The sequence below is a fragment of the Schistocerca piceifrons genome, unplaced genomic scaffold (assembly GCF_021461385.2).
Source record: "Schistocerca piceifrons isolate TAMUIC-IGC-003096 unplaced genomic scaffold, iqSchPice1.1 HiC_scaffold_572, whole genome shotgun sequence".
Taxonomy (NCBI): Eukaryota; Metazoa; Arthropoda; class Insecta; order Orthoptera; family Acrididae; genus Schistocerca; species Schistocerca piceifrons.
The window spans coordinates 508,251-521,294 of record NW_025728813.1 but is presented as its reverse complement, the minus strand read 5'-3'; the positions used below and the strand labels follow the sequence as shown (position 1 = coordinate 521,294).

General features: G+C 50.4%; 6 non-coding genes across 6 annotated transcripts; 5 read left to right on the top strand and 1 right to left on the bottom strand.

Moving 5' to 3' along the window:
- The first annotated feature begins 228 nt into the window (after nucleotides 1–228).
- Nucleotides 229–299, top strand: Trnag-gcc. Its single transcript has one exon. It is a non-coding gene; the product is annotated as a tRNA-Gly (tRNA).
- Nucleotides 300–680: 381 nt separating this feature from the next.
- On the top strand, nucleotides 681–753 carry Trnam-cau. The gene has a single exon. It is a non-coding gene; the product is annotated as a tRNA-Met (tRNA).
- Nucleotides 754–1,058: 305 nt separating this feature from the next.
- Nucleotides 1,059–1,130, top strand: Trnae-uuc. The gene has a single exon. It is a non-coding gene; the product is annotated as a tRNA-Glu (tRNA).
- Nucleotides 1,131–1,328: 198 nt separating this feature from the next.
- Trnai-aau lies at nucleotides 1,329–1,402 on the top strand. The gene has a single exon. It is a non-coding gene; the product is annotated as a tRNA-Ile (tRNA).
- A 610-nt stretch (nucleotides 1,403–2,012) lies between these two features.
- Trnag-ucc lies at nucleotides 2,013–2,084 on the bottom strand. Its single transcript has one exon. It is a non-coding gene; the product is annotated as a tRNA-Gly (tRNA).
- A 6,442-nt stretch (nucleotides 2,085–8,526) lies between these two features.
- On the top strand, nucleotides 8,527–8,599 carry Trnam-cau. The gene has a single exon. It is a non-coding gene; the product is annotated as a tRNA-Met (tRNA).
- The last annotated feature ends 4,445 nt before the right edge of the window (nucleotides 8,600–13,044 follow it).

The following is a 13,044-nucleotide window of genomic DNA, read 5'->3' as shown; positions in this document are numbered from 1 at the left end:
GCATTCGGACAGCGTATCCGCGCACATTTCGCATCCTTTGGCAAGAGTTGGGCGCCGGCGACGCAAGAGTACGCAGAGGCCCGCGTTCTGGCGGCATTTTTAAGCAGTGCAGTGCAGGATTCAGCGTCTGCAGCATCTTTCCCACAGAATGCTACGGCGCTTGACGGCAGTCCCACTTTCCCTTGAGACGTCTGCTCGGAAAGCAGCGTCAAGTTACCGCTGGCCGCAGCATCGGTGGTTCAGTGGTAGAATGCTCGCCTGCCACGCGGGCGGCCCGGGTTCGATTCCCGGCCGATGCATCATTTTGCTTTTCCCGCGATGATGCTGCCGCGTGGCTTGAGCGCTTGAGATGCACGATCCACAAGAATGTGTAGCTGGATTTCCCTTGAGAAGGACCGAGAACGCAGCACTCGCGGGTCCCCACTAGGACGCTCGCATCATGTTCTACAGACTAGCGTCGGCCTGGCCTCACAAGTTGCTGGGTCCGGGTGCCTCCGAGGCTCTGAACTTTAACGACAAGGAGTGCTGCCTATCGTTGCAACAGCTGCAGCAGCACCGCAATCAACTGGGCCGGCAGTGCACGTGTAGCAACAGAACACGTTATCCAGGAAGTACAGTGTCTCTACGTCTAATATTGGGTACGGTATTTACCCAGTTTCCAGGACAAGCGGTGCACCCGTGCCTCGGTAGCGCAGTAGGCAGCGCGTAAGTCTCATAATCTTAAGGTCGTGAGTTCGATCCTCACCCGGGGCATTTAATTTTCTGTGACTGATGGTGGTGCTGTTGCTAGGGCGCCAACGTATTTCTTGTTTGTTATCCACAACGTTTCAACGCTTCAGCGGGAAAATGTTTACTTCCTGTTATTGCTACTTACAGCTTCCCTTTTCCTCTTCTCCCAGCAGAGCATGAAGCCAAAATCATTGCTCTGCGACGTTTGAGGTGCGCGCCTTGCCAGTCAGTATGTGCAAAGATGCTCGCAAAGAGAGAGGGGCGCCGACGCGGCACTCGACACGAAATGCGACAAGCGACCGTACGAACGGTCGAACGAAACGGCGACATCCGGTGTGGTCTAGTGGCTAGGATACCTGGCTTTCACCCAGGAGGCCCGGGTTCGATTCCCGGTACCGGAACGGAATTTTTTCCACACGAATCGTGGCAAGTTTGAGCTGTCCGAGCAGCCGTTTGCCGTCCTGCTCGCAATATAGCTACTGTTTCGTGACCGTCAGCAGAATATAGACTAGGGAAGCAGACACACGACGACCATAGAAATGGTGTGTGGCTTCATGCCACCTGTTTCCAGCGTAGGGCTGAGCAACTGCATCTGCCGAGGCCCGTTAGCTCAGTTGGTTAGAGCGTCGTGCTAATAACGCGAAGGTCGTGGGTTCGATCCCCCCACGGGCCACTACTCTTTTACTACTACGAAAAGGCAGCGCCGATTTCAGCTGGCGAGTGTGATGACCAAAAGATCATCACCCTGCGTGGAAGTTGACAGAGGATCCGAACCCGACTCGTCGGGAAGCGCTACAGCATTCACTCGGCAATGGCCATAATATCTTGAATACACTGGTTCTCAACCGATAAAGAGAAAATGAAAGAAAATGTCCGATTGCCGATGCGTAACAACTTTGGCCCCTGTCAGTACTTGGGCGGGTGAGCGCATGGGAACACAGGGCACTATTTGCACTTTTACTTCCTATTTTTGTTTCTCCTTTGTTTTCGGAGCTACAGCCCGATTCGGTCAGGGAGACGCCACCGTGAAATGAAGGGGGCGTGCTGTGTGTCCATCGCCTCGCCTCTCCTTACCTCTCTCAGTCGTTTCTCGTGCTTGTCGTTTTGATAAAGGCCGACTTGAGAGCGTCAGCTCTCGCGTCAGCTGAGCAAAGTCGAGACAAGTCGAGACACGAGACAAGTCGAGACACACTAAGGGCTGGTATGCAGCGAGTAAGAGGGCGAAAAAACAATAATTTAAGAGCGCGTGGCAAAAGTACTCATACGCGAAATTAAAAGCCTGCTGCGGTGGCCGGGAATCGAACCCGGATCAACTGCTTGGAAGGCAACTATGCTGACCATTACACCACCACCGCACAAGCGAGCGCCGCGCGTCCGCGCTGTGTCGGCTTCCCGCCAGTCGGCAGCGGCCGAAGGTGATCGTACCTGGCAGGCGCATTTCGAGGCAGGCTAGGGGAGCACATCCAGACGCATTCGGACAGCGTATCCGCGCACATCGCGCGGAGCAGCGGAGCGGTTGCGGCTTGTTTACATCGCGGGGCGGCGCTCAGCGAGTGTTTCGAGGTCCACGTGTTCAAGTTTCTTCAACGTGAGTACCATGTCGACAGTTACTAGGGCAAACACTGCGCAGTTTGTGTTCGATAGAAATGCTTTGCGGCCCACCGCTTTTGAAATCCACGAATTTATATTCGAAGATTTGAAAATCCCGGAAGATCTAGTGGACACTTTTCAGTTGGATTTCGCGCAATATTCGCTATTTTTGAAGTTCTTTTCCGGCGACATCTGTGAAAAATTTGTTGAAAAATTTGGCGGAGTGCGTAAATTTAGGCATGTCGATGGCACAGTCAGTGATGTGCAGATTGTGCCCTCGGGTTATGGTGTTAGAACGGTTCGAGTATTTAATGTGCCCCCTGAATGCGGCAATGATTTGATTGCACGGGCTCTCACTCAGTACGGCGTTGTCTTGTCGGTAGTCAACGAAAAGTGGTCTAGTGCGTACCGGTACCAGGTTAATAGTGGAGTACGTAGTGTCCGCATTGACTTGAAGAAACACATTCCATCCTACGTAATGATTGCGGGCTGTAGAGCTCAAGTGACTTATATCGGCCAGCCACCCACATGCTCAATTTGTCATTCCACTGAGCATTTACGTGTTGATTGTCCCCGTAGACGACCCGTGCAGCTCCCACGTAGTGATGCTGCGGCTACTGATGGCCACTTTGTGCCACTACTGAGTGAAATAGTAGCGGGCACTGTATCACAACCCCGCCCTGCCGACCCTATTCGTGCTGAGGATGTACCAAGTGAGGTGAATGTTACTGCAGACGCACCACAGGATCGAATGGAGGACGCTCCCATTTTGCCCTCGGCTGTGGTAGAATCGGATGCAGTTGCCAAGGAGGTCCCAGATGTTTCGGATCATACACCAGTTGCTATTTCGGAATAGATGGACACCTCCTTACCACCGCCTCCGCCGCCTGAAGAGGTTCCCCTGGCACCGAGGAAAGGGCGTACGAAGAAAAATAAAAATAAGGGTACTAGGAGTCAGCAGTCAGATGATTTGCCGTGCACCCCTGTATCAGAGAGTGGCAGTGAGAGTGAAGTTCAGACATCGTGCCCCCCTGCCTCTGACAGCTCTGCGCGCCAGGAGCGTATAAGGGAACAAACTGCACATCTCAAGGTGTTCTTAAATACGGCACGCGAACAGGGTGCGCATGCTGCGAAGCGCAAAAGCGAGCAAAGTAGCGAGCAGCTGCCGCAGCGCACGCGCAGGCATTCGGCGACGTCGGCCGCCGGTACAGCAACAACACAGGCGGACGAGGCCACGTACACAGACACCGCTGGTGGTCGCGCCCAACCGACCGACCGACCAACGGAGACGCCCTGGTGGAAGCAGGAGGAGGACGACCCTGGATCCCATTAGCGGCTTTCGGCGGACCTGCTGTAATTCGTGCCCCGTTTACCTGCGACGTTATGTTACGCTGTTCCTGCACGCTGACAGTAATTTTCTGCACGGTATTGTCCACGAGTTACGTAATGGGTTGCAGTGCTTCTTGACAATTTTATTGGTGTGCTTGAGACGCTGCGTCTGCGTCTTCCGTTTCTCATTTTTCTTGCTAATACTTGAGTGTCTGTGTTTTAAATGGCCGCCGCTCGTCAACATCTAAAGATCTTCTCAGTTTTATCACTCAATGTAAATCGCATCATAGCTGCGCATAAAATAGCAAGTTTTATAGACTTTATAACTTTGGGAGGCTATGACGTTGCATTGCTCCAAGAAGTTACTGTTAAGCGCTTCAATAACGTCCCTGGTTATGATGTCATCTATAACATTAACGTTGAAGGTACCTGTGGCACCGCTGTTCTTTATAAAACTGTATTGCAACCAACTAACGTTCAATTTTTACCGAATGGCCGCTTACTTACGTGTACGATCCAGGATGTCACATTTATTAATATATACGCGCCGAGTGGCACTGATCATAAACGTGCACGTTCTGTTTTTTTTTAATCAAGATGTGGTTCCGTTTTTTGCGTCGACCCGCAATGTCGTAGTTGGCGGCGATTTTAACTGTGTTACTGCCGCAGCCGATCAATTTCCCACGGCTACCATGTGCCCGGAACTTTCCCAACTAATTGTGACAAATGACTTGATCGATGTTTGGCGTCATTTTCATCCTGTCACGACGCAATACACACATTTTTATGCGAACGGTGCCAGTAGAATTGATCGCATTTATGTGTCGCGGCCACTTCAAACCTTTCTTCAGAGGGTTGCGGTACATCCCGTCGCTTTTAGCGATCACTGCGGTGTTGTGTGTGACGTGCAATTACTGGCAAATAGGCAGGCGCCACCTTCCCGTGTTTGGAAACTCAATACCCGTCATCTCTCTGACGCCGGTTTACGTTGCGAGATTCAGAACGTGTGGCAGTTTTGTTCTGAAAAACAGGGAAGCTATGCCTCGGTCTTACAATGGTGGGTCGACTTAGCCAAACCGCAGTTGCGCAGTGTTGCGATGCGGTATGCGAGGGAGGCGTCATTTTGGGAGAGGCGCACCATTGCCTTTTATCAGCAGTGCCTCCAAGATGCGCTTGATGCGCCCGTGGCGCCAGATCAAAACTTACGCGCACGTTTGAATAGAATTAAAAGCAAGATACTCCAGCATCACCTACACAAGGCACAAGGTGTTCTGATCAGGAGCCGACCGCAGTGTGAGACCATTGACGAAGTGCCAACGCTTTACCACTTGGCACGCGAGAAACGGTTGGCGCGGAGGAAAGACATTACCACCCTCATCACGGACACTGGTGCTCGTCTCACGGCGAAGCATGAGATCGTTCCCCACGTCACCGACCACTTTAAGAGATTGTTCGGACGGACAGCTGCCGATGATGTCGCACGTTCCTTTCTGTTAGATGAATTGGATACTGTCATCTCCGAATCTGACCGTCAGTCACTGGATGAGATGTTGTCACGGGACGATGTGAAAGACGTGTTGCGTTCGTGTCGTCGAGGGAAGTCTCCAGGTCCAGATGGCCTTCCCATCGAATTTTACCTGGCTTATTGGGATATTTTCGGTGAGACATTGACGATCATGATAAATGAAATTGTTCGTGGTGCTGCTGTCCCTTCGAAGTTCGTTGCAGGGCGTATTATATTAATTCCGAAGACACCGACAGCATGCCGTGTTGAGGCATTACGCCCTATCACACTTTTAAATGCAGACTATAAACTGGCGGCACGATGCCTCGCAACGAAACTCAATGTGGTCATGGACAAGATAATCAGTCCCTTTCAGTCGTGTGGTGTGCAACGCCGTAGCATTTTTCACGCTGCGGCTTCATACCGAGACGTGGTCGCGTACGCAGCCATTAATGACCTGTCCGCTGGCATTCTCTCCATCGACTTTGCCAATGCATTCGACCGTATCGGGCACGATTATCTTCTGTCCGTCATGACAAAACTGGGGTTCGGCGGCCACTTTCTCGATGCTATACGGAATCTTTTAACGTCGGCGACGTCAGTAATTGTCATCAATGGTTGGCAGTCGCCGCCCATTCCTATTACAAGATCCGTCAGACAGGGCTGTCCTTTATCAATGCTCCTATTTGTCATTGCGCTCGACCCGTTTTTGCGCGCAGTCGGTCGACTCATTGAAGGTGTCCAGGTCTGTCACGTCTCTCTCAAATGTGCTGCCTATGCTGACGACGTGGGGCTTTTCATGGGGCGGGCACATGACTTTGACAGAGTTCGCGATGTTCTGATACTGTACGAACGTGCCTCTGGCGCCATTCTGAATACGCGGAAAACTGTATTGGTACCACTGGGTCGGCGAGGACTGTCTGCTGAACGGGACTGGTTCCGTGTTGGGCGCACCCACAAAATTTTAGGACTCGACATTGTAGCGTGCCCACAAAAAATGCAAGTTTTAAACTGGAGACGCATTCTTGGCACTGTGAAGGCCCTATGTCGCAGCCACTCAGGTCGCCGACTCAACTTACATCAACGTGTGGCTGTCATTAACACATTCATCTTATCGAACGCGTGGTACATCGCCCAACTGCTTAGTGTTCCGAAGCCGATCGGGAGGGCGATTTCGCAGGCAGTCTACTGGCTCCTGTGGCGGCATGAAATTTTTAAAGTCAAGGCTTCGACCTGTGTCATCGACAGGCAGCTGGGCGGCCTCGGTTTCACCGACGTTCCACGCAAATGTGGCGCTCTGCTCGCCCACCGGACAGCCACCCTGCAGTCCGACAACCCGGCAGGAAGCACCGCGGCACTCCTGGAGCTCTACCGCCCACACTCTGAAGCGGCGCCCGTCTCTCTCGCGGCCATCCCGTATAAGATGTCCTACATACGGGAGTACTTTTTAACGAGGAGCTACGCTCTGTCAACGGCTACCGACAGACACAGGACCGCCCGCGGACTCTACGTTGCCCTGACTGGACAACCTCCGCGTCATAAACTGGTGTTCCGGAACCCTACAGTGGAATGGGTGAACGTGTGGGCAAACATCAACAACCCGGTGTTGCCGTCGGATGTCAGTGCGCTCTGGTTTAAGATCGTCAACAACACCCTAGCGACGAACCAGCGGCTTGCCGACATTCATCTCCTTCCCTCTGCCAACTGTGGTAGATGTGGTGCTGTGGACACACGGGAACATCGTTTTGAGTGTGCATCGGTGTCGACGGTATGGCGGCTGTGTCAACGAATGGTCGCCCACATTAATAGAACGCCTCCTCACCTTGTGACTGTTCGTCGTGTGATAGTGCCTAACTTCAAAGCTTTCCCGCGGACGAAAAATAACGCCACTGTCTGGATCTTAGGGCATACGATTTATGCCCTTATCGATATGGCCGTCACTGATACTGTGATTTACCTGGATTATTTGTGGGCCCAGTATATGACACTGAAGGATTGCGTTCAATTTCGCGAACTGTTTGCGAATTTTTTGAAGGCGGCCTTGGATTACGGCTATGAAATGGAACTGCGGCAAACACCTTGAACTGAGATTTACTGAGCTGACGCGTTCTATTTTTAATTTCTTTTTCCTTCTTTTATTTGTTTTATTTGCGTTATGGTTGGTGACTTGTGCCACACCCACAGTACGGGTCGTTCTGGTTTTATCTCCAAGGGAGGAATGTCCTTTTACTTTTGAGGAATTTTATTTTGTTCACAAGACTTCATGGGTATTTTAGAAGATACAGCCTGTTTGTGTGGAGCATTCATAGTTGCAGGAGTGTTTTTTTTTTCCAATCTCTTAAATTCTGTTCCCGGACTGTCGCGATTTCATTTTATTACTTTCCTGTGCTTTCTGTTTCTTTCGTGTGATGCACACATCGACATAAACTGTCATGTTGTGCTGTTGTGCTGCGTTGACACCCGTTTTGTAACAACTCTCTGCTACATCGGAGTGACTGACGTTAGTCAGGAGGGACAATATAATTTTCTTTTAAGCGGAATATGAGTTTAGTTGAACTACGAGCAGAAGAGTTGAACCAGCGGAGGAAAGAAGACCGTCCACGAATTCCGCGATAAAATTTTTCTTAGTTCTCCATTTTTCTGTGGAAGAAGACACCACACCATCTGAGCAGAAGATGATTTTGTTTTAAGTTATACCACTGTTCCACGAAGTTCGACAGTCCAGCAAATATAGCGATGAAGCTCGCCGAAGAAGGCATATTTTGGTGAGAGTAAGGAGGGCTATAAGGGGAGTTGGGAGGCCTTAAAAAAAAAAAAAAAAAGAAAAAAAAAAAAAGAAAATAAAAAAAAGAAAAAAAAAAAGAAAATAAAAAAAAAGAAAAAAAAAAGAAAAAAAAAACAAAAAAAAAATAAAAAAAAAACAAAAAAAAAAAAAAGTGGTAGAATGCTCGCCTGCCACGCGGGCGGCCCGGGTTCGATTCCCGGCCGATGCATCATTTTGCTTTTCCCGCGATGATGCTGCCGCGTGGCTTGAGCGCTTGAGATGCACGATCCACAAGAATGTGTAGCTGGATTTCCCTTGAGAAGGACCGAGAACGCAGCACTCGCGGGTCCCCACTAGGACGCTCGCATCATGTTCTACAGACTAGCGTCGGCCTGGCCTCACAAGTTGCTGGGTCCGGGTGCCTCCGAGGCTCTGAACTTTAACGACAAGGAGTGCTGCCTATCGTTGCAACAGCTGCAGCAGCACCGCAATCAACTGGGCCGGCAGTGCACGTGTAGCAACAGAACACGTTATCCAGGAAGTACAGTGTCTCTACGTCTAATATTGGGTACGGTATTTACCCAGTTTCCAGGACAAGCGGTGCACCCGTGCCTCGGTAGCGCAGTAGGCAGCGCGTAAGTCTCATAATCTTAAGGTCGTGAGTTCGATCCTCACCCGGGGCATTTAATTTTCTGTGACTGATGGTGGTGCTGTTGCTAGGGCGCCAACGTATTTCTTGTTTGTTATCCACAACGTTTCAACGCTTCAGCGGGAAAATGTTTACTTCCTGTTATTGCTACTTACAGCTTCCCTTTTCCTCTTCTCCCAGCAGAGCATGAAGCCAAAAGCATTGCTCTGCGACGTTTGAGGTGCGCGCCTTGCCAGTCAGTATGTGCAAAGATGCTCGCAAAGAGAGAGGGGCGCCGACGCGGCACTCGACACGAAATGCGACAAGCGACCGTACGAACGGTCGAACGAAACGGCGACATCCCCACAGTTCCGCCGCGGCCGCGGCCGTGTGCAGACGTGCGGTGGTGGTCGCTTCGCCTGTGCTTAAGAGCGCACGCAGCTGTTGGTATTGTAAGTACTACTTCACGAAAGTGATGAAGGATGAGTTGAGACGTTACACGCTACGATTTGGATTTCCGTATGGCTATGCTCGACCACAGGTTCACGAACTTATTGACTGGTTTTACGATCGATTAGGACTGCGAGATGATGAAGTTCTTGGGTTTTCGTATGATTTTCTTGCGAACGCTGTTTATGTAAAATTGATAAGTGACGATCCTTGCGTTCGTATTATGACCCTCACGGAAGGCACTGTGGATTTTGTGAATTCTAAAGGCGAAATTTGTAAAGTATCTGTTAGTCATGCTGGACTAGGGCTACGAACCGTCCGTATATTTAATCTGCCTTTCGAAGTTAGCTTCGATAGAATTCGGCAAGCTTTGTCTCCCTACGGTAATGTCTTGCAAATTCATGCCGAGCAATGGAGGGGTTACAAACATTTCAATGTTGATAACGGCGTTCGGAATGCGAAAATTGATTTAACGAAGCACATCCCGTCCAACATTTTGGTGCAGGGTTTTCGCGCGCTGGTGATGTACGAAGGACAACCGCGAACTTGCGTAATATGTGGTTCTACCGACCATTTAAAATCTGCTTGTCCCCGTGTCCGGGCGGGTCGCCGAGGAATGCAACATCGTCTTACACCTCTCGATGGGCACGATGGCAATCGGTTGTCTTACGCGCAGACATTGATGGAGTCGCCTACGACACAACCGACGCTCCACCAACAGGCTGCGGTGACCCCAGACGCCGGCGCGGTCATTGTCAACAACTCTGTGGCAACCCCCGAATGTCCCGTTCGTAGTGATGTCACCGATATCGACGGCCACGCTGCACACCAGCAGGTTTCCCCGACTGTCGGCCTTCGTGCCGACCATGCAGGACCGACTCCCGTCCCTACTCCAACTACGTCCGTCGAGCTGAAACAGTTGTCGGATGGTGGCGAGAGGTCGCGCGTTTCTTGCCCCCCTGACGTTGCGCCCCCCACGCCCCTCCCTCTCGGCAGTGACCTATCTGAGGAAGGGTCTACACACAGCCTCTTGACGGACGTCAAAACCGTTTCTGACGCCGACGCACCTCCCCCAAGAACTGGGAAATCTAAGCGGTCGGCACGGAAGCAGAGTGCGGAGGAGATCCGCACTCTGGAAAAGAAACTGCAGCGCACTATAAAGCAGATCCGAAAAGACGGCAGTGAACGCGGCGGCACAGATGAAATGGGTTCCGTCGCGCGCCACGTGGGGGAGGCCGATATGGAGATGCATGTCGACCGTCCGAGTCCTGAGCTGATGGATACTGGCCATCAGCATACGCCGGCCGAGAAGTCTTGGGCAGACGAAAGTGAATAACACGGACCCTTTCTATCCCCACCATGCAAGATTATAAACTTGCCACAGTTAATTTGAATAGGATTGCATCCGATGTCAAACTTAAATGCTTGACCGACTATCTATATGCCGCCGATATAGATATAGTTTTCTTTCAAGAAGTTGTGTCCCCCAAGGTTGGAGAAATACCTGGGTATGATGCCATATTAAATCTTGGCACTGAGGCGGGCACTGCGATTTTATTCAAAGCTGGCATCGCTTACCAACCTACAGCGATTTTAGAAACGGGACGCGGCATTGCCGCCCAATTACAGGATTTGCTTCTCCTGAACGTGTACGCCCCGACAGGGTCCGCTGGCAGAAGGGACAGAAGTGAATTTTTTAGGGCTGAAGTTGTGACCTTATTGCCGAACGTTCGACTGAAGATCATCCTGGGTGGGGATTTCAACTGCGTTTTACGCAACGAAGATCAAAGTCCGCATTTTAATTTTTGTCCCGAGCTACTAACGTTAACAGATGGACTGCATTTACAAGATAGTTGGTGTCACCTTCGACCACACACGATGGGATATACCTATGTGAGCGCTGCTTCTTCTAGCCGTCTGGATAGGTTTTATGTTTCTCAAGATCTTTTACATACCATTCGTGATTGTGAATTATGGCCGCTCAGTTTTAGTGACCACTCCGCATACCATCTAACGATTCGGCATGTGCGGCAGAAGACATTTTTGGGACGCGGCACGTGGCAGCTGAATGTCTCGCTGCTCGATGAAGCGGATTTACGGCGTTGCCTCGTTGACACCTGGCAGCAGTGCCTCCAGAGGCAAGCTCGGTATAGGGAGCGCGTTCTTTGGTGGACGGAGTTTGTTAAGCCGCGGATTAAGAAATGTATTTGCCAGTTTGCCAGGACCAGGGCTTATTGGAGGAAACGGTCTCTAGAATTTTATTTCCTCGGTTTACGCCAGCTGTACAGCGATCCATCTGCTTTGTCCGACAACCTGATCCGCATCAAGCGTCTCAAAGCCAGAATTACTGCTTTAGTTCGTGAAGCACTTGTTGGCACTCGGGTCCGATCGCGCTCTTCTGATGACGTCTCCCACGAGTCCGCATCGTTATTCCATCTCATACGGGAAACCAAACGTGGTAAACAAAAAATTATTGCTCATCTGAAGGATGCTGGCGGGAATCTGTACAATGAACAGGGTGCTATCAAGACGCATGTCTTCAATTATTTTCGACAACATTATTCCGAGTCAGATACCGATCTATCGGCGGGGGATGATTTTTTAAACGACATCGCCTCCACAGTGGATCAGGATGATAACGCTGCTCTCTTGGCCAATGTCACCAATTCTGAAGTTAAGTCCATCCTTGCGTGCGCTGCCAAGAACAAAGCTGCCGGCTTAGACGGCTTGCCGGTCGAATTTTATTCGCGGTTCTGGGATGTGATCGGTGACGAATTGACCGCCATGTATAACGAACTGTTATCGCATGCTGCCTTCCCCCCGCAGTTCACGGAAGGCATGGTTGTCCTGGTTCCTAAAACATCCAATCCGACTATGTTAAATGACTTTCGGCCAATTACGTTGCTTAACTCTGATTTCAAGATCTTGACTCGGATTATAAACACCAGGCTTAAAGTACTTCTTGGCAAAGTACTTGGCCCTTATCAGACGGGTGCAGTCAGTGGTCGATCGATGTTGAATGCCCTGTGTGAATATCGCGACCTGACTTATTTAACTTGGATTACCAACACTGATTTGGCGTTATTGTTTCTCGACTTCGATAAGGCGTTTGACAGAATTAATCACGGTTTTTTATTGCGCACAATGAGTCAAATGGGATTCAACGAGCGTTTTCGACAGCTTATTCAGAAATGTATCTGCGGAACGTCTTCACGCGTGAAGGTTAACGGCCAGTTAACCGCCCCCGTGCCCATACGACAAGCAGTGCGACAAGGGTGCCCCCTTTCTATGACGTTATTCTCGATCGCTATAGAGCCACTTCTTAAAACGTTTTACTTAACTTTACACGGGTTGCAAACGTTAAACACCAAAACGGTCTGCCACGCCTACGCCGACGATATCAGTGTGCTTATTACTAACACCGAAGAGCTGGGGTCAGTTCGTCGGATTGTCCATCAGTACTCTGTCGCTTGTGGCGCTAGACTTAATGAGCGAAAGTCCAAAATCATGCCGTTAGGTCGCAACCCCAATTCCATCGATATTTCTTGGTTGGACAGGACCGAAGACCTGCGGCATCTAGGCCTGGTTATATCACCGAACCCCCACGCCATGCTCCACGTGAATTGGGAACGCAAGCTTACCATCTTACGTGCGGTGATCAAAGAACATAACATGCGGTCTTTAGACCGGATGCAGAGGGCACAGTTTATTAATAGTTACGTTTTTAGTAAGCTCTATCACACTGCCGCTGTTTTACCAATCCCGACAGCCATTGCGAAAAAAATTTTAGCACTTGCTTGCTGGTATGTCTGGAGAGGGAACATCTTTAAAGTTTCCTTTAAGGCTACCTCGTTACTTCGTTCCCGAGGTGGCTTAGGCGTCAAAGACGTTGAATCCCAATGTGTGGCGACTTTTTTAACTCGTACTTCCCGCATAATACACGGCAACCCAAATAGTCTCACTGCACGGCTTTTCAACACCTTACGTCCAAAGGATTTGTCTGCGCCAACGTCTGTGGGACACATTCATCCTGAGCTTGGCTATATCCGG